The sequence below is a fragment of the Mesocricetus auratus genome, unplaced genomic scaffold (genome assembly GCF_017639785.1).
Source record: "Mesocricetus auratus isolate SY011 unplaced genomic scaffold, BCM_Maur_2.0 Super-Scaffold_100015, whole genome shotgun sequence".
NCBI lineage: Eukaryota > Metazoa > Chordata > Mammalia > Rodentia > Cricetidae > Mesocricetus > Mesocricetus auratus.
This window is the reverse complement of record NW_024429198.1, coordinates 41,418,343-41,445,525: the sequence shown is the minus strand read 5'-3', so window position 1 is coordinate 41,445,525 and position 27,183 is coordinate 41,418,343. Positions and strand designations below refer to the sequence as shown.

The 27,183-nt window shown below is 41.1% G+C and overlaps 1 pseudogene; it reads left to right on the top strand.

The window, feature by feature from the left end:
- Window positions 1-26,741, top strand: part of LOC101841585 — a 38,893-nt pseudogene extending 12,152 nt beyond the window's left edge.
- Window positions 26,742-27,183: the final 442 nt, after the last annotated feature.

Genomic DNA, 27,183 nt, shown 5'->3' with positions numbered 1-27,183 from the left:
ATAGACTGAACCTCAGAATGTGAGCCCAAAGAAACCATTTCCATCTTAAGCTGCTTCTATCTGAGTATTTATTTTCAATCACAGCAACAGTAACAAATAACCTGACATGAGAGAAAATATTAGCAGATCCTGTATTTGACCCTTACTTCCCTTGCAAGTTCTGTGATACATAACTCAGTCTCTGTAGGAATATTCCCTGTGTTTACTTAGATCCACAAGCTATAAAGGAGCCTGAATACAAGTCTGAATGTCTAGTCTTTGACACAATCGACTAAGGTATGAGGAGGTTTCTAGTAAAGTGTGTGTGCATATGTGTTTGTGGGGTCTACCACTAAGTTAAATCCTAACTGTTGGATTGTTTCTTTGGTTTTGAGACAGGACAATACTATGTGTCAGGTTGGTCTAGAGCTCACTCTGTATCCCTGGCTGACTTGGATCACACAACCCTCCTCTGATGCCTGAGTGATAAGATTAAAAGCATGCTCCACCTAGACAGGCTTTCTAGTAAACTTTATTTTATTTTACTTTGTCTGAAACAGAATGGCCTTAAACTCACTGCGAAATCAAGGATGACCCTGAACTCATCCTCTTGCCTCTACCTCCTGGATGTTAGAATTACAAGTGTGGATCAACACATTTGATGTTATAAGAAGTAAGGGATTAAAACAGGGATTCATGTACACTAGACCAGCATTTATACTACATTCCCAACCCTTTAGGGAACTTTTCAACTGCTTCTTTCATTTGACCCCCCCAGTTTTAACAGTATTTGGCCACTTTTTTTCATGATTTGTAGATGGGGAATATGATGGTTAGTTATGTGTCAACTTGGCTAATCTAGGGTACTCAACTATTTATAAGAGCACTAAGTGTTTCTGTCAAGGTATTTCTCAAATGCAATTATGATCCACAATCAGTTTACTTGGAGTAGAAGAAATTGTCCTTTACAGTGTGATGGACCATGCATAATCTATCAGTTAAAAGACCTTATCCACAAACTTCTTCCTCAAGACAGCAACATCAGACATAACTTGAGTACCTAGCTTGCTGGCCTACCCTGTAGGTTTCTGACATGTTAGTCCTCACAATCACATAGCCAGTTACCTAAAATAAATGCTTCACTCATAGTATTATGTTTAAAATGGTATTTTAGGAGCTAGAGAGATGGCTCAACAAGCTGGTCTTGCAGAGGACCTGGGTTTTGTTCCCAGCCCCCACATCTGGTGCTTACTTTCTCCTAGAATTGCAGTTCCAGAGAATCCAAAGCTCTCTTCTGTGCCTCTGAGGGCCCCTGTGTGCCCACGGTATATGTAAACACTCCACCCCACACACATGTACACATAAAGTAAAATAAATAAATGTTTAAAAAGAAAATGAAAGTTTTCCATCCAAATTATGTCTTCACTTGCCTTATGGGTATCTTTGATGAGCAGAGGTTCTTAATTTGAACCTATGTTTGTCAAGATTTTAACCTCTCAGGGTTTACACATTTAGCCAAAGTCTTTAGTCTTTACTCCAAAGTCTTAAAGACACTCACCTAAGTTTTCTTTTTTCCTCCAAGACTTAATTGTGTGTGTGTATGTGTGTGTGTTTGTGTATGTGTGTGTGTGTGTGTGTGTGTGTGTGTGTACTTTCATAGTACACATGAAAGTCAGAAGATGTCATCAGATCTTTTGGAGCTGGAGTCACAGGTAGCTAGGAGCCACCAAAGGACATGAATGCTATAGATCTAGAGTCCCAGTTCTTTCAAGAGTAGCAGGTATGTCTTATCACTGAGTTTTCTCTCCAGCCTTCTCACTTAGCTTTCCACAAAGTTTAAAAGGTTTTCATTTCAGCCAGACAGAGTGTACACAGCCAGGACTACATGGAGAAACCCTGTCTCAAAAACAAAACAAAACAAAAAGTGTTCATTTTACTTTTAGCAACAACTATTTCTCCTCTTCCTCCTCCATCTTATTCTCCTCCTCCTGCTCCTCCTCCTCTTTTTATTTCTTTATCCTTCTCCTTTTATCCATATCCTTATCCTTCTTCAGGGTTTCTCTGTCTATTCCTGGCTGTTCTGGAACTCATTCTGTAGACCAGGCTGGCCTCAATCTCAGAGATCCACCTACCTCTGCCTCCTAAGTACTTGCATGAAAGGTATGTACCACCACTGCCAAGCACCGAATTTTTTTCTTTTTAATTTCATTTTATGTGCATCGGTGTAAGGGTTTCAGATTCCCTGGAACTGGAGATTCACACAGTCTTGAGCTGCCATGTGGGTACGGGGAATTGAACCTAGGCCCCCTGGAAGAGCAGTGCCATCTCTCCAGCCCTTGAAGAAGTCATTCTTATTCCCTGATTAATTACATAATATAAAATGGCTCACAGTGATTTATTCCATTGCATTATTTTATTTTGCTTTAGGATATCCTTACTACCTGTTTATTAGAGATTTGCTTGTGTATTGTCAGTCTCCTCCATTAGAATATGTGTCATATGAGGTAAGAATTCTCCAGCTCTTTGTTTGTGTTATAATTTCAACACCTAACTGTGACTGCCATAAGGCAAAGACAAAGGAAATACTCATGGGAGGGATGGATGGTTGGGCAGACGGGTGGATGGATGGATGGATGGATGGATGAATGGTTGGGCAGATGGGTGGATGGATGGATGGATGGATGGGTGGATGGATGGATGGATGGATGGGTGGATGGATGGATGGATGGATTATGGATGGATGGATGGATGGATGGATGGATCATGGATGGGTGTCTGATCAACCCATAGAATGATAGAAGAATAAATTCCAGGACCTTACCCATGCCAGGTAAGTACTCTAACACTGGGCCACATCCCCAGCCCCTTTGTTTTATTTTATAGTTATTGGTTTTTATATCATAGCTTTACTTTTTGAGTTACAAATCTTTGTGGTGACTATCAAGGTCTCTGTATGTTTAGAAATATTTTTCTTTTTTGTTTTTCAAGGCAGGGTTTTTCTGTGTTGTCCTGGCTATCCTGAAACTAACTCTGCAGATGGCTGGCCTCAAATTCACAAATATCCACCTGGGATTAAAAGTATGTGCATTTTATTATATTCAGGTACGTTCTTGTTATCCCTGATCTCTCCAAGACCTTTATCATGAAGGGGTGTTGGATTTTGTCAAAGGCTTTTTCAGCATCTGGTAAGATGATCATGTAATTTTTCTTTTTCAGATTGTTTATATGGTGGATTACATTGATGGATTTTTGTATGTTGAACCATCCCTGCATCTCTGGGATGAAGCCTACTTGATCATGGTGTATGACTTTTCTGATGTGTTCTGGGATTTGATTTGCAAGTATTTTATTGATTATTTTTGCATCAATGTTCATGAGGGAGATCAGTCTGTAATTCCCTATCTTGGTTGTGTCTTTGTGTAGTTTGGGTACTAAGGTAATTGTAGCCTCGTAAAAAGAGTTTGGCAGTGATAATAAAAGCAATATACAGTAAACTGACAGCCAACATCAAAGTAAATGGAGAGAAACTCAACACAATTCCTCTAAAATCAGGAACAAGACAAGGATGTCCACTCTCTCCATATCTCTTCAATATTGTACTTGAAGTTCTTACTAGAGCAATAAGACAACAAAAGGAGATCAAGGGGGATACAAATTGGAAAGGAAGAAGTCAAATTTTAACTATTTACAGATGATATGATAGTCTACATAAGTGACCCAAAGAATTCTACCAGAGAACTCCTATAGGTGATAAACACCTTCAGCAAAGTGGCAGGATACAAAATTAACTAAAAAAATCAGTAACCCTACTATATATAGACAATAGAGGGGATGAGAAAGAAATCAGAGAAACATCACCCTTTACAATAGCCACAAACAACATAAAATATCTTGGGGTAACTCTAATCAAACAGGTGAAAGACCTGTATAACAACAACACTAAGTCTTTAAAGAAGGAAATTAAAGAAGCCCTCAGAAAATGGAAAGATCTCCCATGCTCTTGGATAGGTAGGATCAACATAGTAAAAATGGCAATCTTACCAAAAGCAATCTACAGATTCAATGCAATCCCTATCAAAATACCAGCACAATTTTTCACTGACCTCGAAAGGATAATCTTCAACTTTATATGGAAAAACAAAACACCCAGGAGAGCCAAAACAACCCTATAAAATAAAGGAACTTCAGGAGGCAACACCATCCCTGACTTCAAGCTCTATTATAGAGCTATAGTCCTGAAAACAGCTTAGTATTGGCACAAATCAGACAAGTAGACCAATGGATCGAATCAAAGACCCTGATATCAAGCCATACACCTTTGAACACCTGATCTTTGACAAAGAAGCGAAAACTATACAGTAGAAAAAAGAAAGCATCTTCAACAAATGGTGCTGGAGTAACTGGATGTTGGAGTAACTGGATGCTGGCATGTAAAAGACAGCAGATAGATCCATATATATCACCATGCACAAAACTTTAGTCCAAATGGATCAAAGACCTGAACATCAATCCAGCCACACTGAATCTCTTAGAGGAGAAAGTGGGAAGTACCCTTTAACTAATTTCTACAGGAGACTTCCTGAACATAACTCCAGTAGCACAGACACTGAGATAGACAATTAATAAATGGGACCTCCTGAAACTGAGAAGCTTCTGCAAGGCAAAGGACATAGTCAGCAAGACAAAATGACAGCCCACAGAATGGGAAAAGATATTCACTAACCCCACATCTGACAGAGGGCTGATCTCCAAAATTTATAAAGAACTCAAAAAGCAAGTCTCCAGAACACCAAAGGATGCAATTAAAAAGTGGGGTACAGAACTACATAGAGAATTCTCAATAGAGAGGCTAAAATGGCTGAGAGGCACTTGAGAAAGTGCTTAACATCCCTAGCCATCAGGGAAATGCAAATCAAAACAACTCTGAGACACCATCTCACTCCTGTCAGAATGGCCTAAAATCAAAAACACCAATGACAGTTTATGCTGGAGAGGATGTGGAGAAAGGGGAACACTCCTATACTGCTGGTGGGAGTGCCAACTTGTACACCCACTTTGGAAGTCAGTATGGAGATTTCTCAGGAAAATGGGAGTCAATCTACCACAAGACCCAGCAATTCCACTCTTAGGCATATACCCAAAAGATGTACCCTCATACAATAAGGACATCTGCTCAACTATGTTCATAGCAGCATTATTTGTAATAGCCAGAACCTGGAATCAACCTAGATGGCCCTCAACTGAAGAGTGGATAGAGAAAATGTGGTACATTTACACAATAGAGTACTACTCAGCGGGAAAAAAAAAAACAATGGAATCTTGAAATTTGCAGGCAAATGGATGGCTAGAAGAAACCATCCTGAATGAGGTAACCCAGTCACAAAAAGACAAACATGGTATGTGCTCACTCATATATGGATTTTAGACATGGAACGGGGCATATCAGCCTACAATCCTACCACCAGAGAGTCTGGGAAGCAGGGAGGACCCTCAGAGAGATATGCATGGTAACCTGGAGAAGGGTTATGGGATGAGATCTCCTAATTGGATTGGGGGCGGGGGAGAAGGGGAGGAGAAGGACATGGGAGAAAGAGAGGGGGGAATATCAGAGGGGAGAGGAGGGTACAGGGGAGCAGGAAGGTTGAGACAGGGTAAGAATAGAGGAGAGGAGGATGAGAGATACCATAATAGAGGGAGCCATTATAAGTTGGAGGAGAGATCTGGCACTAGTGAGATCTTCACAGATGTACAAGAATGACACCAACTGGCATTAAGACTACCTTAAATGCCCTCCCATGATAAGGAGATTGATGACTACCTCATATGCCATCCTAGAACTCTCATCCAATGGCTAACGGAGGCAGAGGGAGACACCCACAGCTAAAAACCTAACTGAACTCCTGGAACCCAGTAGCAAAGAGGAGTGATGAGTAAAGGAATCAAGACCTGGCTGGTGAAACCCACAGAGGCCGCTGACCTAAACAAGGGAGAACACATGAACCCCAGACTGATGACTGAGAGGCCAGCATGGGACTGATCCAGAAACCTACCCCCCCCACCCCACCTCCTCACCCCCCACCCCCACCCCGCCAACCTGGGTGTCAAGGAAGAGGCCTTAGCAATCTATGGGACCTTGGAGAGTAGATCAGTATTTATTTCTGGCATACAAATAGATGCTTGGAGTCCATTCCACATGGAGGGATGCTCTCTCAGTCTGGACACATTGCGGGGGGGGGGGGGGACCTAGGCCCTGCCAGGGCTGATATGACAGACTCTGAAAACCCTCATGGAAGCCCTTCCCCTCCCTGGGGGGCGAAGAGGAGCTGGAGTGGGGTAGGGGGTTGGAAGGATTGGGGGGGGGGGACTGTGAGTAACATGTGTGAAAAGTTAAATAAAAAAAAAAAAAGGCATATGCAGCCATTACCCAGCTGTATTTACAATTGTTAAGTGAATGTGTTGCAAAGTTTCAATGAGGGGAAAAAAAAACCTTTTGTTTTGTTTTGGAGACAGGGTTTCTCTGTATAACAGCCCTGGCTTTCTGAAACTCACTTTGTAGACTAGGCTGGCCTCAAACTCACAGAGTTTGAGGGATTAAATGCATAGACTATTACACTCAGCAAAAATAAAATAAAATAAAACTGAACCAAAACAAACAAACAAACAAAAACCAAAAAATCAAAACCAGCTTTTAAAAAATAAAGTTGCATAGTAAATTTCTCTTTACAATTTGATGGCAAAACAGGATGTATGAGAGAGAATGGAAACTAGTGGACACAGGAAGCAGAGAGAATGAATAGATGGAATCAATGCCTGAGACTTCCCTGATAAATATAGCCTGAGGTACTTAGAGAACTGCCTCTTCTACTCAAAGTAAGATAGAATGCCTATTTTGAATGGTATGTTATCCTAAGCCTGTAAATCTAGCACTTGGGAGTCTGAGATGAAGTCTTTCAAGCCCTAGGCCAACTCGGGCTTCCCTCTCTCTCTTCCTCCCTCCCTTCTTCCTTCCTTCCTTTTTTCTTTCCTCCCTCCCTTTCTTCAACCCTAAGACCTATTTATAGTAGCACTCTTGTCCTATCCCTTGGGTTTCCTTGCTTAAAGCTAACCTATACCCATGAACCCCTAAACAGCAACTATCCACACTTCGTTTGCCAGTGGAAGCCTTCTAGTCATGTGGAATTGATGATCCAGTAAATATCTTGAGGTTTAAAAAAAAGTATCTGGGGGAGGGGGAGAAGGAAGGATTGGGAGGAGTGGAGGGAGGGGAAACTTCGGTAAAGGTATAATATATAAGAGGAAAAAAATGTAAAAAGTGAGGGGGAGTGTATTCCCAGAACTCTGTCCTCCTACTGTTAAAATAAATAAATTCTCTACCCCAGCATTCCGGAGCGGAGTTAGGTTCCATAAGGTCAAGGATAGGGCCAATCAGCAGGGGTCATACAAAACCCCAGAAGCCGACATTTCAATACAAAGTTAAGTTCTTTCTAATGTAAAAGCAAGTGTTTCTCAGGGTCTCAAAGAAGCAAGTGTGACTTGCATTTTCTCAGGAGGGAGCACACAGATTTCTTTTTTCCCCCTTTGACTCTTATCAGGAGGTAGAATAAAAAATAATGCTCCAAGTTTCTTTAATTAAAAAGGTTACTTACTCTAGCTATAAACATTGTTTCAATCAGGCATTCTCACCTCATATCACACAGTCCACTTAGTGGGCAAATGTTGAAAATTGTCCCTGAGGACAATTTAATAGCTACAATTTAACTTGGGTTATGAGAGGTGGGGGTTATATTCTTCTAAGTGTGGAATGTGTGAAAAAATCCTATTCTAGTAAGTCCTAAGTGAAATTAGTTTTTAAAAACTCACTTATCAAAATATACAAAGATACGCTTACACTTAGAAATTCAGAGTAGGCTATTCTATTTCCCTAATTGAGTTTTTAACAGTCCTGTGCCATGATTCAGGAAAGGGACTGCTATGTGCATGCATTTGGAAAACTGTATGTGTTCTGCCCTCATCTGGGAAACTCACAGTCCAGGCAATCATTAAAAGACCCACAAAACTATGCTTACAACTAAAGACAAGTTTTTACTCCAAAGTTTTGAAGTGCACATGGTCTTGGAGATCCTCTGTGTGTGTGTCACCTGCTACCATCTCACAGAGCCTCAATGGGAATAACTGAATTTGAACAATGCCTTTATTTCCGTGTGTGTGTGTGTGTGTGTGTGTGTGTGTGTGTGTGTGTCCAAGAGTAAGATGGAGTTTTTTAAGGAAACAGTCCTTTGTCTACTCTGAGAAACTCACAAGTAGGGAAGCATTTTTATTTTTTAAATTAATTTAGTGTTTTACATTCCAATCCCAGTTCCCCCTCCCTCCTCTTCCCCCAACCTCCCATCTCCCATCTTCTTCTGGGAGAGAGTATTTTTATTTTAAGTCAACTAAAATTATTTCCTCCTTGTTGAAACTTTGCTTTGAAGGATTGGTGAGCCATCTAGAGCTGCCTTGGCCTTTGTTGCTCAATTTTTAATGAAAACTAGCATACACTGGGTTAGCCCTTAATTAGGATTGTGCAAATAGTGTACACTGTAGTCTGGGTTAGTCCATAATTAGGATTGGGTAAACCAGAGAACTCAGTCACTGATGAAAACTAAGTTGTTTGGGGGTGTGCTTTACCTATGTGTGACCTCTTAACAAAAGGCTAATCTCAGTGTCACCACAACAGCCCTTTTGATGTCATAGATTCCCACTCCCCTGTGAAGCTTTTCCTGTCACCCCCCCCCACTCATTGTGACTTGGCCCTCCTCTAATCAATATGTAATGAAATTCTACCTTCTCTTGTTATGTACCAGCCTACGCATACATCTTACCTTTCTAAGAAGATTGAAAGAGTCACTTTAGACATGTGTAGAACCTCAGGAAGTTCTTTTGAGAGGCTCACAAATGGCCAAGGGATGGAGAGGGGAGAAGTGGTCTGCAGAGCACTGGAGGGAGCCTGGCCACTTTCCACTTTACCCTCTGTGCAGAGCTCTTCCTCCCTCTGTGTTTGCCAGCCATCCCTCCTGGCAATTTTCTGGGTGTCTGCAGAGAGCTAAGCTGCTGCTCTTGCTTGAGGGACGTTGCCTGACCCTGCCAGCATTCCAGTGACTCAGTGACCTGCTCATCAAATGGCCAGAGCAGGCAGCTGGCACGGCTGAGTCTGTCTATGATCAAATGGGCCTTAATAATAAAGCACGAGCCGGGTGCTACTTCTGCATGTTTCATCCGAGTCTTCGGGTGCCTTTCCCCAAAGCACACTGTCTCTTTCAGAGGAGGTGACCCCAGGGTACAGCCCCAGTTCTAAGGACCCTTTGAGTTTCTTTAAATGAAAGACCATAGAGAAGTTGAAAAGGAAAAAGGAAATGCTGTATCCCTCTTTGTTTCAGGTGATTCAGGCTGACTTTGGTCGAGACAAACTCTACTTACAAGTTTAAACAAACTCAGGCCCCACTACGTGTATCCATATCTTCTAGGAATTATCATTGTTGCTGCCCGTGTATCTGTGATAGACAGGAGCCAGTATTGTCAAATAATTAATTCTTTTGGCAACAATTCTGTGACTTAATTTTTAGTCATCCTGTTCTCAGCATTGCTGTGGCACCATGGAATAAAACAACATATACAAAGGTGATATTCTGTCCCTCTAGGGGCTTAAAACTTATTATCACGAAATAAGAGTAACATTGAACACAATTGTGAATGATACAGGGTGATGTATGGTCCAGCGCTGACTTGAGCCTAGGACTTTATAACTCCCTAGAAACTCAGCAAAGATGGAGAGGTCACCAGCAGTCCCTGTACAGCAGAAGATTTAATGAAGAAAATGTGACAGGAGCTGAACACTGAAGACAGGACAAAATTTGGAACAAAAGAGGTAGGCTTGCTACCCTGGCCTCAAACTTGCTGTACTGCTGAGAATGACCTTGAACCCCTGATCCTCTTGTCTCCAGTGCATTTTGTTAATTCTTAATCCTTCAGTTCTTAAGTACTACCAGACAGGATATATAAACAAATACATTTCTAGCCATGCTTAATGGAGCATTCCTGCAATCTTGCCACTTGGAAAGCTGAGGCCAAAGGGTTGTGAGTTCAAATTCAGTCCACATACAGAGACGCTATCTCAAAAACAAAACAACAAAGAACACACTCCCAATCACTCAGCTACTTTTTTTTAAAATTACCTTTATTATATAGCTAGTCTAATGGTTCATATATATGGAAAATTGACCAAATTTTATAACAGTAATAATTTATCTGAGTAGCTTTAGGGTTTTAATGACATTGATATAATTTATTAATAAAATCAAAATGTTTATTATGTGTTGGGTCCTATATTGGGTGCTAGGGATAAATAATCAATTTCCTTTCCCTTTCAACTTTATTTATTGTTTTTTTTTTAAACAGGGTTTCTCTGTGTAGCCCTGGCTGTCCTAGAACTTGCTCTGTAGATCAGGCTGGCCTCGAACTCACAGGGATCCACTTGCCTTTGCCTCCTGAGTACTGGGATTAAAAAGGGACTATAATTATAGTGTGTTTCATCAACAAAACAAGGTAACTTTAGGAAAATAGTATAGCATGGAAGACTGCTTCAGACTGGAAAGGCAGTGACAAATTTCTTGAAGAAGCCATAGGCCAAGTTCAGCTCTAAGTATGTAACTAGAGGTAGAGGGACCAGAAAGAGGGTGTTCTAAGAGCAGAAAGGCAGCTAATGTCCTTGGAGGGGGAAGGGAGATAAGGCTGAACTGGGTAATTTTTATTTATCTACATTATCAGTATGTTACAAATAATAATGAGCTGAATCAGACAGTAACTTAGTTCAAAGGGAAATTTCTGGGTCCAAGGGTTTGAGACAAGCCTGAACAATATGAGACATTATTTCAAACAAACAACAATACTTAGCAATAATGATGTTTAAATTTTATCATTTTATTACAAGGCAAGTGGGAATTCAATTTTTCTTATGAGGTGACAAAACAAAAATGGCTTACTGCTTCACTCTTGTTTATACAGTAAACACCTTCAAGGACAAACACAACTTTCTGTTTAGCTAAGCTAGCTACTTTTTTTCCAATCAGGGTTTCTTGGTATAATCTATCTTTGTAGACCAGGATGGCCTCAAACTCACAGAGCTCTGCCTGCCCCTGCCTCTCAAGTGCTGGAATTAAAGGCGTGTGCCACCACTGCCCAGCAAAGCTTGCCATTTCTGAGATGACAAAATCAGATGTGGATTGCTAGCGCCTTTAGGAGGCAGGACAGTGAGGTACTTAGGCAAAGAATTCCAGAACCACACTTGCTTCTGCCTTTTGAATTCTGTCACAAATTCTTGCTAGAGCCAAAATATTTTAAATTAAAAATTAAATTATATTAAGAAATACTATGATGCCAAAGTCTATTATGTTTGATCTCAGCAATGTTGAGTCTTCAATATCTCCCATATTCATAGATTATCATTCATGACATTACCCAATTGGTATTCCTGTTTAATGTTAAATTACCCATTCAAATTTATACAGTAATCTCCCAATGCATACACCAAAAATTACAACTGGAGCTGGAAAGATGCCTCACTGACTGCTCTTGCAGAAACCAGGTTGGGTTCCCAGCACCCACATGGCAGCATACAGCCCTCTGTAACTCCAGTTCTGTGGGTCTGGAGTCCTCTTCTGGCACTGTACACACAAAATACACATACATACACACAGGCATACACCTAAAATAAAAATTTTAAGCAATTGCAATCACAATGTTTCACTTTTACACTCATTGGGCATGGGCACATGTGTATGGAAATCAGAGGAAACTTGCAGGTGTGTGTTCTTCAAACTCAGGAGTTCAGGTTTGGTGGCAAGTGACTTTACCCAATGAGAAATCTTGCTGGTTCTACATTATGAATTTTAAATTATAGATTTATGTTTGGCTTTTCAGGGTTTCAAGATCTGTTCCAATTCATCTGTGGGACTTCACCTTCACCAACATTCCACTGCCGCTTATTTTGACCATATTTCTATTATCCTCTTCCCACAATACGCACATCCACATCTTGAGGGTTTTCTATCAGTGTTTCCCTACCTGAAGTCCCCACCCTTAGATTTTATCCTTATTCAATTTTTCTTGCTCATATTATTCTGTCTCCATTATCTCCTATTCCAGTCACTTCAGAGAAAATTAATTTCTGCATTTGCTAATATTACATAGAGTCTCTCTAGGCATCTCATCGTCTGCTTTGTCTCTATAGGCACTGGCTGTCACCAAGCAAAGTAATTTACATGAGCTCTGCCCCTCCCCCCACATTTGTCAGGACTGTTTGGTTGCAAGTAACAAAACCCTAATTCAAATTAATATAAGAAAAAGAAAGAGTTCACCTACTATGAACAAATAATATGGGAGTGGGACAGGGTTTAGTAGCGTATTTGAACTAGACGCTTAAACATCATAATAAAAGGGTCTTTTTCCTCTTCTCTGCTCTTCTCAGTGTTAGGAACCCTTCCCAAACATTAGCAAAGAGAGTAGCAATTCAGAACTTCAACCACCTAGGGAATCAGCAGAAATAATGCATATGTTGCTTTACAGTTATAGAGAAACCTCAGACCTGACTCTTCCCGATGTTGACGGGGTCATGTGTATTCACCTCTGAGCCAACCACAGTACCTCCGGTTAATGAGTTCTGGGTCAGGACTGCATACAGCTAAGCAGCTAAGAGCGTGTACAGTTCTTGCAAGGTTCAGTTCCCAGCACCAGGTCACAGCTGCCAGTAACTCCAGCTCTAGGGTGTGTGACACCCCCCCCCACATACATAAATAAAATTACTTAAAAATAGTTCTGGATCACATGATCAACTCTTGAATGTCACGCATGGGGTTTGCCTCACTATCAGCTGTGCAGGGATAGTTGTTACCCAAAGACAGAATTCTTCTGGGCAGGAAAAAATGGCTGATGCCTCCTACTCACGTTCCTCCTCCCATTCAGAGCATGCAGAACACTAAGATCTTCCCAACACCTAAGTAGCATATACATCTTCACCTATCACATCATATTTATTTTTCACGCACTGTGTAAAAACTTATATGGGACAGATACAGCGTCTAAGGAAGTGGAGCTATTGTTCTCCTTACGCAAATGTAACTTACAAGCAAAGCTAAATTAAGCCTTTGAGTCAGGCAGATCTGAAAAGAACTGATTAAGTGCTATGAAGGATCTTAATTAAACCAAGCATTTTGCTCTCACTTTCTGTGTTATTGGGTGACAATAAAGATGTTCATACTGAAAAGCATTCAAAACTAGAAAATAAATTTGGTGATTAGGCATAATGGCCATAGATTTGCATAAAACAGCTAATGATAGTTTAGCTTTTATGTTTATTTGCCACTATTTGTGCCCATCTCATCTTCATAAGATTAAACACAGGCGTGCAGTGGCTTTGATGGCTGTCACCTGAGAAAAAGGAGTGACTGGTTGTAGAAGAGATGGAGACCTTATATGTGGCATAATAGATACAGGTGTACAAAAAAGTCATGAACAGACCAGATGTCTACGTGCTGTCCTAAAAAGTCATGAACAGGCCAGATGTCTACGTGCTGTCCTAAAAAGTCATGAACAGGCCAGATGTCTACGTGCTGTCCTAAAAAGTCATGAACAGGCCAGATGTCTACGTGCTGTCCTAAAAAGTCATGAACAGGCCAGATGTCTATGCGCTGAGAACCCTGGAGAGTTGAGGCTGTGGCTCAGCAGTACTGTGCTCGTCTGGCATGTTCCAATAAGCAAACCAAGAGAGCTGCCTTATTAGGAAGGTCTGCAATCCAAAGCTGGGTTTGAATGGGTTCTTGCAGAGTCAAGAGAAAAGCATGGGACAAGAAGTATCAAATTATATTCCACACAAGAGAGAAATACGCTGATTTACTGGGTGGTGACCAAAAGGTTGTACTACATAGTCTTACACACATTTGTTGAGTGGGTAAACAACCAGAGGTGTTCTTAAAACCAATTCACAGGTTTGTGTCAGTGTGGCACAGTACAAGGCTAAGAGTGTATATTTAAAGGTACAAAGTAGGTGGCTTTGTTAGTGATCTACATGATGGGGGAAAGCATGTATGTTTAATTAAATTAAAGCATGGAAATGAATGGAGGGAAGGGTAAGGAAGAAGAAAAACTAATTGTGAAATCAGAGACTTCGGTTTCCCAAACTTCCTCGGTTTTAAACAGGCAAAGCTCCACTCTGTTTGGACCTAGGCTCCCTGTGTGTTAAACAGGAACAATAGGAGCACATATTATTCGTAAGCAGTTTAGGGATTGGATTAGAAAGCATATACAACACAATGCCTGCAATAGCTGATGACTGATTTGTTATTGTTGGTTACTGGGCAGACAAGTCTTTGAGCACACCAGGCAGATACACTTCCACTGAAATATGTCTTCAGCCCAGTGATGACAAGTTATTGGCCACTATTACAATATTATAATTCACATGTTTGATTCTCAAAGTGAATTCTTTGAAGGAAAGGATGAACTACCCAAATGTCTTTAATATGTGCAAGCAAGATGAGAAAGGAACTTAGCAGGTCAGGGGTTAAAAGCTTTGTGGTGGGAATGAGATGGGCTTGGCTGGATTGTCTCATTTGGTTTGCTAGAGGTTCTGCTGCACAGGATGAAACCAGGGCTTGTACAGGCTGCATAGGAGCCCCACCGCCGGGCCTAATCCCTTCCCCAAGCTAAACTGCTTAACAGGATTGTGGCAGGGCCCCTCCTGGATGTAAAGCAGGGAAGGCTGGCTGTGAATGCTTTGGTATAATTAGGGTTTGTCGTGTTTTCTTCACATCTGAGAGTATAATGGCACCACACCCCGACATTTATTTGGAGAATAAATGCAAGAATGTCCCCTACTTAGGTCCATCTAGAAATCAAGAAATACAAGATAAAAATCTGTAGATATGATTTTATAATCTGTAATTTGAAGAAAACGAGATAGCATACAACAGTACTTATCTACCTATCGCTGTGCCTAATTGAGCTGTCCCAGCAGCATATAGAACCCATGAAATCACACGTCAACACCCTAACATTTGTTTTTATGTTTCTACTGTTTTCAGAGTCCTTGAACTCTGTGTAGATATGAGGCTGGGAACATAAACTTTGTGGCTGCAGTCAAGTTCAAAGTAGGGTGCATTTCAGATTCCAGTCAGTTGCACATAGTCTAAAGTGCAGGCAAGTTAGCCCTCTTTGGGTAATCTTCGTGTTTAGACTTATTTTCCTTTTTTTTTTTTTTTTTAGATGTCAGTCTGCTAAACCTGCTTTGCATGATCAGAGCCCCTACTATCTGTTGTTTAGGAAAATTACCTAAATGATGTATGTTTTCAAATAAAACAGTAGGAAAACAAACAAATAAAAAATAACTCTGGTCAATAATCTATAAACTTCCACATTTATTTATTTATTTATTATCTATCTGTTTATTTTTAGAGACAGAGTTTCTTCGGATAGCCTTGGCTGTCCTGAAACTCACTCTGTAGACCAGGCCGGTCTCAATCTCATAGAGATCCGCCTGCCTCTGCCTCCTGAGTGCTGAGATTAAAGATATGTGCCACTCCACGCCCCCTCCTCCCCACAAATTTTCACTTTTAAAAAGAACCTTGTAGGGAATAATGACAGGGTTCAGCTTGTAAAGGTATTTGCCAACAAGCCTGATAACTGGAATTTGATCCCCAAGGCCTACTTGGTGGAGAGAAAACATACACACAAATAAAAATGTAATTTAAAAATTTTAAGATGCCAGATAGATGGCTTAGCAGTTAAGAACATTTGCTGTTCTTGCAGAAGGTTTAGAAGAACAGTATTCAGAGTCCAGACTTAGAAGCATCTTTGTGGTGGCTTACAACTGTCTGTAACTCCAGTTCCAAAAAATCTGACGCCCTCTTTGGGCCTCCATGGGTGTGGGGCATGTACATAGTGCACAGACATACATACAGATAAACATACTTACACACACACATGTATATATTTAAAATTTTAAATGTATGTACATTGAAAAAGCAGTGTATAAAAACAAGTTGGAAAAAAGTAAAGGGTATCATGTCGTAACAGTTCCAGTCATCCTTCAGTGTCAGCAAGGAACTGGCTCCAGGAGTCACCTGGAAAAGTCTGTAGCTTTTCAGACCCTTACTAAAATAGTGTGTAAGTTGGGGACGCAGCTTGGGGATAGATCATTCGCTCAGCAAGCACAAGGCCCCGGGCCTGATCCTGCAGTACTGCAAAGTGCAGGCATGACTCTTGTACCCACACAAGTGCCCCTGTGTGCTTCAGACAGCTCAAGGTTGCTTATAGTACCTGACACAATGTAAATGTCATGTAAATAGTGCTGCTGTGCCGAATGTTTGGAGAGTGTTCTGCACATGCTCAGTGAACTTCTAATTTGTGTGTGTGTGTTTGGCTTATGTTTGGCTGACCCCCAAGAAAATGAAGCTACAGCCACAGAAAGCCAACCCTATCCAATTTTTAAAAGATTTGTGAGGAAATGCCTCTTTCCTTTAAACAAGAGTTGTATTATATCACTTTTGAAGAGCAATGGCCATGGGGTGCTGGGAAGCAGGGGAGGAGTCTTCCACATCAAAGAGAGAAGCCCAGATCTCAAGCCCACAGACTGGAGTTCTCTTTGGACTCTGCACAGCCCTGCATCTGCCACTGAAATGACAAAAGGTGCCATCTGACCAACCTCATGCTGCCATGTGACGCTGGGGTGTGAAGCAAAACAAAACGCTACTTTCTTGACCTCTTCAAGTGGGTGTTACTTCCCTCGGTAACACTGCTGCGCTCCATCAAGGAGGAGGGGACCCCAGACCCTCACTCAGAACCCTCACAACTATTATTGAAGCTCTAAAACTCTCTGGCCCCTTGCAAGTTTTAAAGTAGATGGCTTTCCATTATGTTTTCCTTGCTCATATTGAAAGTGTTAAATACTTGGATAGAACTTCTTAAGCTTTTAAAACCCTTGGAGTGGATAATTTAAAACTCTAAACCTAAATCCTCTTATATCAGAACAAAGCCTTTAATTTGTATGACACCTCACTCTTAGGTATTATTTTTCCTGTTATAAGTGAATACTGCAGCTCATCTTAGTTTGTATGACACCTCACTCTTAGGTATTATTTTTCCTGTTATAAGTGAATACGGCAGCTCATCTTAGTTTGTATGACACCTCACTCTTAGGTTTTATTTTTCCTGTTATAAGTGAATATGGCAGCTCATCTTAGTTTGTATGATACCTCACTCTTAGGTTTTATTTTTCCTGTTATAAGTGAATACGGCAGCTCATCTTAGTTTGTATGACACCTCACTCTTAGGTTTTATTTTTCCTGTTATAAGTGAATACGGCAGCTCATATTAGGACTGAGACACAATGAGAGGAAGGAAATAATCATTTGGTGACTAAGACTCATTGATTCCTGACATTTTCTTTGGTTCCAAAATAAAGATGAAAAAATAATTCCTGCATCTCTGTTCATAGTTTAAATGAACTACTTTTAGTCTTTGGGGATATTGTCATCTCAAACTACCCCCCCTCCCATATCTTATCCCACCCCCTGCCCGCCCCACACAGGGTTTCACTGTGTGGCTCTGGCTGGCCTGAAACTTACCATGCTAGCTTCAGTTCAGAGATCAGCTGCCCCTGTCTCCAGAGTGTTGGAATTAAATTAGGTGTGTGCCACTGTGCCCAGAACATGTTCATCATTCCTTAAATAAAGAAAACTCTCAAAAGTTAACAGAAAGTAGGGGCTGAAGAGATGTCTCAGGTTTTGAGAGCTGGAGGCTTTACAGAGGACCCAAGTTTTGTCTACAGCACCCACGTTGAGGCTCACAACCATCCTGAGCTCCAGTTCTGGGGGATCCAGAACCCTCTTCTGGCCTCCTCGGCCATCACAGGCACTCACATACATGAGGCAAAATATTTACATGCATCCAATAAAATAGATTAACAGAATAAGGAAAATGCTGCAAATAAAATAATAATGGATTACTATCCAGTTACATTTATGTTCCTTTTCTCCCCTAAAATAATAGCTGCAGTCATAAATTGTCCTAAACCATTAATCCATGGCAGATTCTTGAACCTCAAGAGACACTTACTTTCTTCTCTTCCTGTCATCTGTCCTTTAGTTTATAGTCCCTGTTAGTGTACTGAGACAATGTTCCTAAAGCCTGCTCATCAGTTGAAACTTTCAGTACTTCTCTGGTGATCTGATCAAAGGACTTTAGCATTTGAGGTTTCTTAGACTCCTAGAGAGCTATAGAATTCTCACACACACACATACAAGAATGACCTACACGCCTCTGGCTTTACCATCAACCATCATGGGCACAGAATAATAGAGAAACATATATATGTAGAATACAGGTATCAGTTTAGATTTTTTCTATTATTTAAAGGAGTACCAGGGCCTGTGAGATGGTTCAGCTGGCAAAGATTGTTGCTGCCAAGCCTGGTGACCTCAGTTTCACCCTCAGAATCCACATAGTGGGGCACGAGCACACATGTGCGTGCATGTACATACATACATACATACATACACACACACACACACGCGCGCACACACACACACACACACACCTGCCTTTTTAAAGGTACCTAAGATCTCACACTGATTTTGAGACATGTTTAATATGTCTGGTGATATATTTAAAGAAAATCTAGCAAGGATTTTCTAAAGTTTTACACTTGATTCAGACAACTTCTCCATGTTCAAATGCATCTTGGGGTAAAACATAAAACTTCAAAATCTCCAAAAGTACTTACATTTTAAAATTGTTCTTATGAGGATCTAATAGAGAATAAGAGATGTAAAAGAAAGCATAGGGGGCTGGAGAGATGGCTCAGAGGATAACAGCACTGCCTGCTCTTCCAGAGGTTCTGAGTTCAATTCCCAGCAACCATATGGTGGCTCACAACCATCTGTAATGAGATCTGGTGCCCTCTCTGGCCTGCAGGTATACATGTAGGCAGAACACTGTGTAAATGAATCTTTAAAAAAAAAGCATAGATATGTGGCTGGAAGCAAATGAACAAATACACTTTGGGCCCAAAAAGAGCTGGGTTGGAATACCTACACCATTAAATACTGACCATGTGTCTTAGAGGAGTTCTTTAACAGTAACAATTTTAATTCCTTTAACTGTAAACTAAACTTGGTAGAACTGATGTGAAAATTAACTAGGCTAAATGAGAAAACATTCAGAATGCCTGATTCAGACACTGACACAGAAAATGTTAAATAAATATTAGCCAACATTACTGACTGCATATTGAATTAAGAAAGAAGGCTATAAATGATTCCTACTTATACAGTAGGCTACTGGCTACTGTTATCTACAGTTGTTTTATATCTTCTTACTCAATCTTAGGAGAGATTCTTTTGTTAGTATTGAAACTTTGAAACTGCTTTCGTTTGAGCCAGGGGATGGCTCTAATTAAAATGCTGATCACTCAAGTGTGAGAACCAGAGTTCAGAGTCATTGAACTGATGTAAATGCCATATGGGAGTGGCAGACTTCCTGTAATTACAGTCTCAAAAGGTGGAGATCCCCAGAGCAAGCTGGCAAGCAAGGTTAGCAACATTAGTGAGCTCTGGGTTTGATTGAGAGACCTGACCTCAGTGAATAATGTAGAAAAGCAATGGAGGATGAATACTGACGTCATCTTCAGCCTCTACATGCATGCGAACAGACAAAATGCGTGCGTACCCCTGCAACAAGCATGCACACTCCAGCAGCACACAAGTGGAAAAGGAAAAATTAAATACTTTCATGCGGTTATTAGAAATCCTGGGGGATATCGGACTGGGATTGGAGCCCCGTCGATGGAGAACTAGTCTGGCATGCCTGAATCCCTGGCACTGCCTAACAAATGCATTAAAAGTGGTAGCTTGGTATTATTTGCAACAGTTATACCTGCCTAATGTTTCCTCTCTGTCCTAGATGGAAGATGAAAGAACATGTCAAATCAAAGAACATAGTGAAAAACAACTAGAATTAGAAAACCCCAAAGACCAGGAAAATTGAAGATGACAGGAACACTTCATTCCCATCCTTATAAATACCATCCCTCGTTTCTCTGAGAAACGCAGCAACAAAGTACAAACATTCTCGTTCCAGGTTACAGGCGATCTGCTGAAAAAGGTAAAAGTACATTTCCAGGAAGCTTTAATATATCGCTCCTTATTGTAGCCAGGACATTTTATGGGAGAAGTTATATCTTATACCCTTTTTAAAGAGAAAAAAGTTTGCATTGTTTGTAACCCAGTCACTGTAAATTCTCTGGAAGTGGGGGTTACCGGCTAAACAGTCTCCAAGATGAGTTGCAAAGCAGTTCAGCTGATTACAACAGGAAGATGACATTGCCAATTATCTTCAAAAGCTGCAGTCACTGGATGACAAAAAGCATGACATGACTGCCACAGAAGAAATGCTTTCGAGACACGGTGTCCTTTCACTAATGGAAGGAGCCCCATTCTGGCAGTTCTGAACATTTAGCATCCAACAAAGAAAAGAACATTGCCAGCCACATCTGCTGCAATAAGGGACAGCAATTCTCTTTTCTTGAAGCACCAGGACTGATGGCTTTGTGTAGTGCCTAGACCTGGTTGCCGCAAGTGTTTCCTAGTTCCTTTCAAAATGTACACTTCCTTGGAATACTTCCAATTTCAGGTGACCTTCTACCTAAGGGTATTTTTTGAGGGTGCTCTACAGAACAGATTCAGAAGGAAGTTGACCTCTTTTGTTGAGGTTTACAGAGGCTTGGACAGAGAGGGTAAGAAGGTGACTTATACTAGGGACTGGCAGAGCTATGTAGTAGAGAGGTTAGGCATATATTTTAGGGGCAAAAATCAGTAAGTTTTGCCAATAACTTGAATATTGATTATGGAAGAAAAGGAAAAATCAAGGATGACAATACTTGAGAGTTTTAAATAATTAGATGCGAAAGGAGGCACTTACAATATTCATAAGCCAGAAGGTTTACTGGGTTTGAGAAGAAAAATAATAGTTCATAGTCCTTCTAGTGTTTGGTGAGCTAGCTGAGTGGGTAAATGCACTTGCCACCAAGTCTAACGACCTGAGTTCCACCCCTGGTGTCCACATATTGAAAACAGAGAACCAACTCCAACAAGTTGTCCTCTAGGCGCTACACAATTGCTATGGGACACACATACACACAAACACACATGAGCACACACACACAATAAATACATATAAAAACGTTTTTTGAGACAGAGTCCTGGAACTCACTCTATAGACCAAGCTGGCCTCAAACTCACAGGCATTCACCTATCTCGGCCTCCCGGGTACTGGGATTAAAGGTGTGCACCACTATGCCTGCCTTTAAAATTTTTTTTAAAGAGTCCTTCCACATTTGAGAACTGTAAGTTAAAAAGCACTGTCTGGCAGTCTGGAGAGATGGCTCAGCCGCTCTTCCAGAGGGCTCAGGTTCAATTCCCAGCTCCCACGTGGCAGCCTACAACTGTCTCTAAGTCTGATTCCAGCGGAATCTGGTACCTTCACACAGGTAAAAGACCACATAAAAATAAATACATCTCTAAAAGAAAAACAAAACAAACAATGGGGGCTTAACGGTTAAAAAGAGCAATGTCTGAAACTCCAGTTCCAGGGGATTTTTTTTCCTTGGTTTTTTGAGACAGGGTTTCTTTGAATTGTTTTGGAGGCTGTCCTGGAATTCACTCTCTAGATCAGGCTGGCCTCGAACTCACAGAGATCTACCTGCCTCTGCTTCCCGAGTGCTGGGATTAAAGGTGTGTGCCACCAACGCCCGGCCTGGGATCTGACACCTTTATACAGGCATACACACAGGCAAAATACCAACGAACATAGAAATATAAAGAAATAAATGAATGGCACTGGCTGGCTGCTCTTCCATGGGGCCCGCGTCCAGTTCCCAGCACCAATATGGCAACTCACAATCATCTGTAACTCTAGTCCCAGGGGATCCAGTGAATTCTTCGGGACTCTGCAAGCATTACATGTCCATGGTGCATAGATATGCATGCAGGAAAAACACCTGTACATATAAAATGATCATATAAATGAAAGAAATGTCAAAAATGTTTTAAGAAAAATCAAAGCATTATAGAATTTTTTTTTTTGCCAAACGTCTTCTAAATGTTTGTCTGTGGTATAAAAAGAGTTCTTTTGTGTTTATACTTTGTATTTGTCAGGCCTCTTTCAACACTTTGATAATGTGACAGTGAACTGTTGTCGATCATAAAATGTTTACTGCTCTTATAGTTAAGTCTACAGTACTATACTTTGTGAAGATTGAAGCAAAATTTAAAAGATCGTTTCCAGCCCTTTCCTCAGAGTCCATGATTTTTTTTCAAAAGAATACATGCCTTGTTTTGGTTGCCAGCAAATAATGCCAGGCCATGGCAGCACACGCCTCTAATCCTAGCACTCAGGAGGCAGAGGCAAGAGGATCTCTGTGAGTTCGAGGTCAGCCTGGTCTACAGAGTACATTCCAGGCAGTCAGGACTACACAGAGAAACCCTGTCTCAAAAATAAATAAAAAAACAAACAAACAAACAAATAAAAAAGCTGACAGTGCAAAGTAATACACAGAATAGCTTTAAATTAGGGGTTTGACTGTTCCTGTGTAGGAATAAAAAGCTGAAGTCTTTTAAAAATAAAAACTTAGTTCATGAATACATAAAACATTAAAATCTCCAAGACTTAGCAGAGGTTGGGGGGGGGCATTTTAAAAACTAAGTTAAGCAGGACATAGTAGCACATGCCTTGAATCCCTGCAGGTGATTTTTGTGAGTTTGAATCTAGCCTGGTCTACTTAAGTTCTAGGTCAGCCTGGGCTACATAATGAGACCTTGTTTCAAAACAAAAACAAAACAACAACAATAGTAATAACAACAAAACTCCAAAGACAAAGACAAAGGAAAGAAGAACAAACAAAACACCAAGCGACAGCTGCGTCTCCAGCTGTTCATTTGCTCACATAAAAGACACAACTGACCCCTGGTGTTCTCCTGGAGTATCTGTAACTGACTGCTGTTCATCCATTTACTTACAAAACACGACTGACCCCTAGTGTTCATCTGTAGTATATGTAACTGTTCAACCCTTCAATTGCAAAACACTGAATGTAGCACAAAAGATAAAACAAAAGCCAAATGAAAGCAACCAGGAGCAAAAGATAGAAAGAAAAGAAGAAAGAAGAAAGGAAGGAAGAAAGAAAGAAAGAAAGAAAGAAAGGAAGGAAGGAAGAAAGGAAGGAAGGAAGAAAGAAAGACAGGCATACAACTTCCAAGAGTTCAGAGAAGAGCCTTATTTTGACATCAGAAATGAAGGTGTTACATCCTGAAGTACCTTCTGAGTTAACAAAGGAAAACTCACGGGTATCAAGAGTACTTAGCGGGGCTGCAACCAAAGGGCACAGCGTCGTGACTCCAAGCTGGAAATCAAGGACTATGCTGGCACTGGGACACCTGTGCCTGTGTGAGTCTGAAGTAGCAAACACTGGGTGTCCAGAAGGGGCTCTGGTGCCAGTCACATTAGTGCTCTGGGAGTTTTGGGATTTGGAGCATTTCGGAGTTTGGATTTTCAGATTAAGGATGCTTAACTTGTCACATAACGCAAGAGTTCAGACGTTTTTATTTTTCTCTTTAAAGGAATTGCTAAATACGTTGAGTCACTTCCTTTCACATCAGGGATAGGAATCAACATCATGAAAATATTTCACAGACCTCCTATTAGATTCTTCATACAGTTTCCTCTGTTGTTTTCCAAGTTTTTAAATTTTTTTAATATTTTATTTTCCAGTTTAAATTTAGATAAGAAACGAGGTTGCTTCACAAGTCAGTTCCAGGTCCCTCTCCCATTCCCTCCCCTCCTCCCGTGCCCTCCCCCCAACCCCCCCCCCCGTTATCCCCTCATTCCCCCAGGGAGGGTGAGGCCCTCCCAAGTTTTTAAATTTTAAAGAATTTTATTTATGGTGTGTGTATGCACGTATTGTGTGTGTGTAGAGGACACTTGTCTTGAGGGGGTTAGTCCTCTCCTTCAGCCTTGCTGACTCCTGAAGATTAGACTCAGGCTGCCAGGCTTGGCAGTGAGCTATGTTACCTACTGAACATCTCATTGGACTTTGATTTCTTATTTAATAACCATTACATAATATTATTATCCTAGAAATTCACTATTACAGAAAAAAGAATGTTATTCTTTCTAGAAAACCTTGAGGCATAATTATATTCCTTGTCAGTTGTAATGAAATATGACTGTTATTTTTTAATATTCCCTGTATTGGGTGACAATTTGTAGGTATTCTTTTCCTTATATGGCCTTCTGAAGCTCGTCTACTTTCTAAAAACTTTGTGAACTTACCTCATATAAGTTCATTGGCAACTTCATTTTAATCCTGATAGATGTCTTTATATGAAAAATGACAGCTGACTGGATTTGAAAAGTAGTTATTGTGGGCAGGCAGTTTGTGTTTATCCTTATAATCATGCAGTCACTGAAAGGCTCTTTGGGGTCAAGAGAAATTATCTAGTGTAGTGAGTGGTTCTCACCTTTCTAATGCTGCAACCCTTTAACACATAAAGGGTGCCCCCCACCATAAAATTAGTTTCATTGCTACTTTATAACTGTAGTCACACGCTTTGTCTTTAAAAGCATTCTGACTTTGCTTGTGAATACTAACAGTAGAACTGCTGAATACTTGAAAAAAAATTTTAAAGTCAGATGTTGGACTTTGAACTGCCAAGCCATTGCCATTTCTGTATGTTCCAGGAAGGGTGGCATCAGAGGGAAGAATTAAAAAAAAACCATGTCTTGTGTTGACACACTTCAGTTAACAACAACAGTTAGCCAGAAAGCAGAACTGTAGAAGCCAGAAAGCAAGGGCAGTACATTTAGAGACTTTCCCAGAACTTTGACCAATTGGGGTTTTGTTTTAGTTTTGGCAGGTAGTGTTGTCTACATGCTGAATTTTACAGCCTGAATGGTACTTCCATCATGGAGTCAGTTGCGTTAAAGTCTAGGTCCGTGTTATGCAATTATATAAATGGTGGATAATTCTTCATGAGTAACACTAAGTGTCAGGTGAAGCAAAAACATTTGGAGTATTTGGAGCATCTTAGCATTTGGAGCATGTACCAGAATGAATTATGGACTATGTCATAAAATAAGTCCCCAGAAATTTCCAAAATATAATACTCATATATAACATGTTCCCTACAAACAATGGGATAAATATAAAAATTAAATTAGTAAAACTATATTCATAGGTAACATGATTGCTTATACAGAAAATATTTTATTTCACAAAACAATACTAGATCTAATAAGTGGATTTAACAAGGCCAATATTCAAGAAAAAAAAATTATAGGGCCAGGTGTGGTTGCACATGCCTTTAATTCCAATATTCTGGAGGCAGAGGCAGGCAGTTATCTGGGAGTTCAAGGCCAGCTTGGTCTACAGAGTGAGTTCCAGGACACACACACACACACACACACACATATATATATATATATATATATATATATACACACATATATCATACATACCTACCCTTTAATAATGAGAGACAGAGTAAGCTGGAGAGTCCGATAAGCTTAAAAGTTAAACTGTGTGTTATTTGGGGATTCAGACAGCACGGCAGGGCCCAGGTGACTGATGGGGGAAATCTATACTCTATAACCAACTCCACTGGCATAGACCTACAGCATAAAAGAACCCAAGGAACAGAATGATGCTTCCAAAACTAGAACAGGAGAGTCTGGAATTTATTAATGACAATAATCAGTTCAACAAGTTCCCTCAAATGACCTCATTATCATTGGATGCTATTAGACCAGATAGCTGCCTATTTTGGGACAGATCACACAGCTGATAAAGCTGGAAAAGCTGTCATCACCAACAAAACCCTGAATAGAGGTTCTCGAACGTATAAAAGATGAGAATACAGAATTTCAGCAAGGGTTCATTCTTAAGAAAGATGAGGCAAATATGAATCGAGATGATAACCAGGTCAGAGTTCTATTGTGGAATGGAAGGAGGAGCAAGTCAACAGAAGATAGAGAGGGATATCAAAGGGTCCGAGAGAGAGTGTTCACCTGAGAGAATGGCCAGACAGGATATCTAATGACATGGGGGGGGGAGGGGAGGGACAGATTAGGAAGGGCTGAGCTGGACCTCAAGCAGCCAACAAAGTAGCACAGACCTCAAACTCAAATCCTAGAGCCATAGCCTCAGAGGAACATAGACTCAGATGTCTCTGTCTGGAGTATATGACCTGGTCACCAAAGCCAGCAGCTTCAGTAGAATCTCCGTCCTTACCTGAGGTGACAGCACTGGCAGCAATAAAAGGTGACAGAGCAGAAAAGGCCAGGTATGGCCCTAAGTGCTCTAAAGTGTGCAAACAGGTCACCTCACCCTGTCTGTCTGCGGCCTTCACCCTTGTACACGCGTGCCACCCAGCAACAGCTTCCTGCTCCCCCACACTCCCTCCTCAACAACAGTCACCCTGGAAAATAACGTGATTCCACAGGCAGATGACCTCAGCAACACCTTTGTGCAAAGGAGCCTCAGTTGCCAAGGCTCCATTGAAGCAGCTGACAGCCTAAGCTCTGTTCTAGCCCTCACTTATCTCCCAGGATCCTCAGCAAGCTATCTTCATCATGGTTTCTGCCAAACAACCCCTCCCTACTTCCACGGTTTCCACCTGTAGCCTAGTCACCTACTTAGCAAGTCCTGCCACCCCAAGGCTACATACAGCTTCCTCCATAGGTCTGGGTGTCTTAAATGCCCCATCCCCCATCCTAATTCCAACCAGGAATATCAACCTCTCTCTCACCCGGAGGTTTATAGCCCCCAGCATGGCCAACAGCTGCCTCAGCCATCTCAACAGCCTGGTTTACAGCCCATGATGCCTAACCAGCAGCAGAAGGCAGCCAGCAGCCCCAGAACCAGACCTGCTCAGCAACCAAAGGAGCAGCATGGGAGGCCAGACGCAAAGGCTCACGGCACGGTTCAGTACACTCCACTCACTTCTTGCCAAGTCCCAGTGGGCAGTGACTCACAAAATGTGGCCCAGCCACCTCTCCAGCAGCCCATGCTGGCCCCTGCCGGTCAGTCTGTACAAGCCCCCCCAGCAGGGGCCAGCATGATCC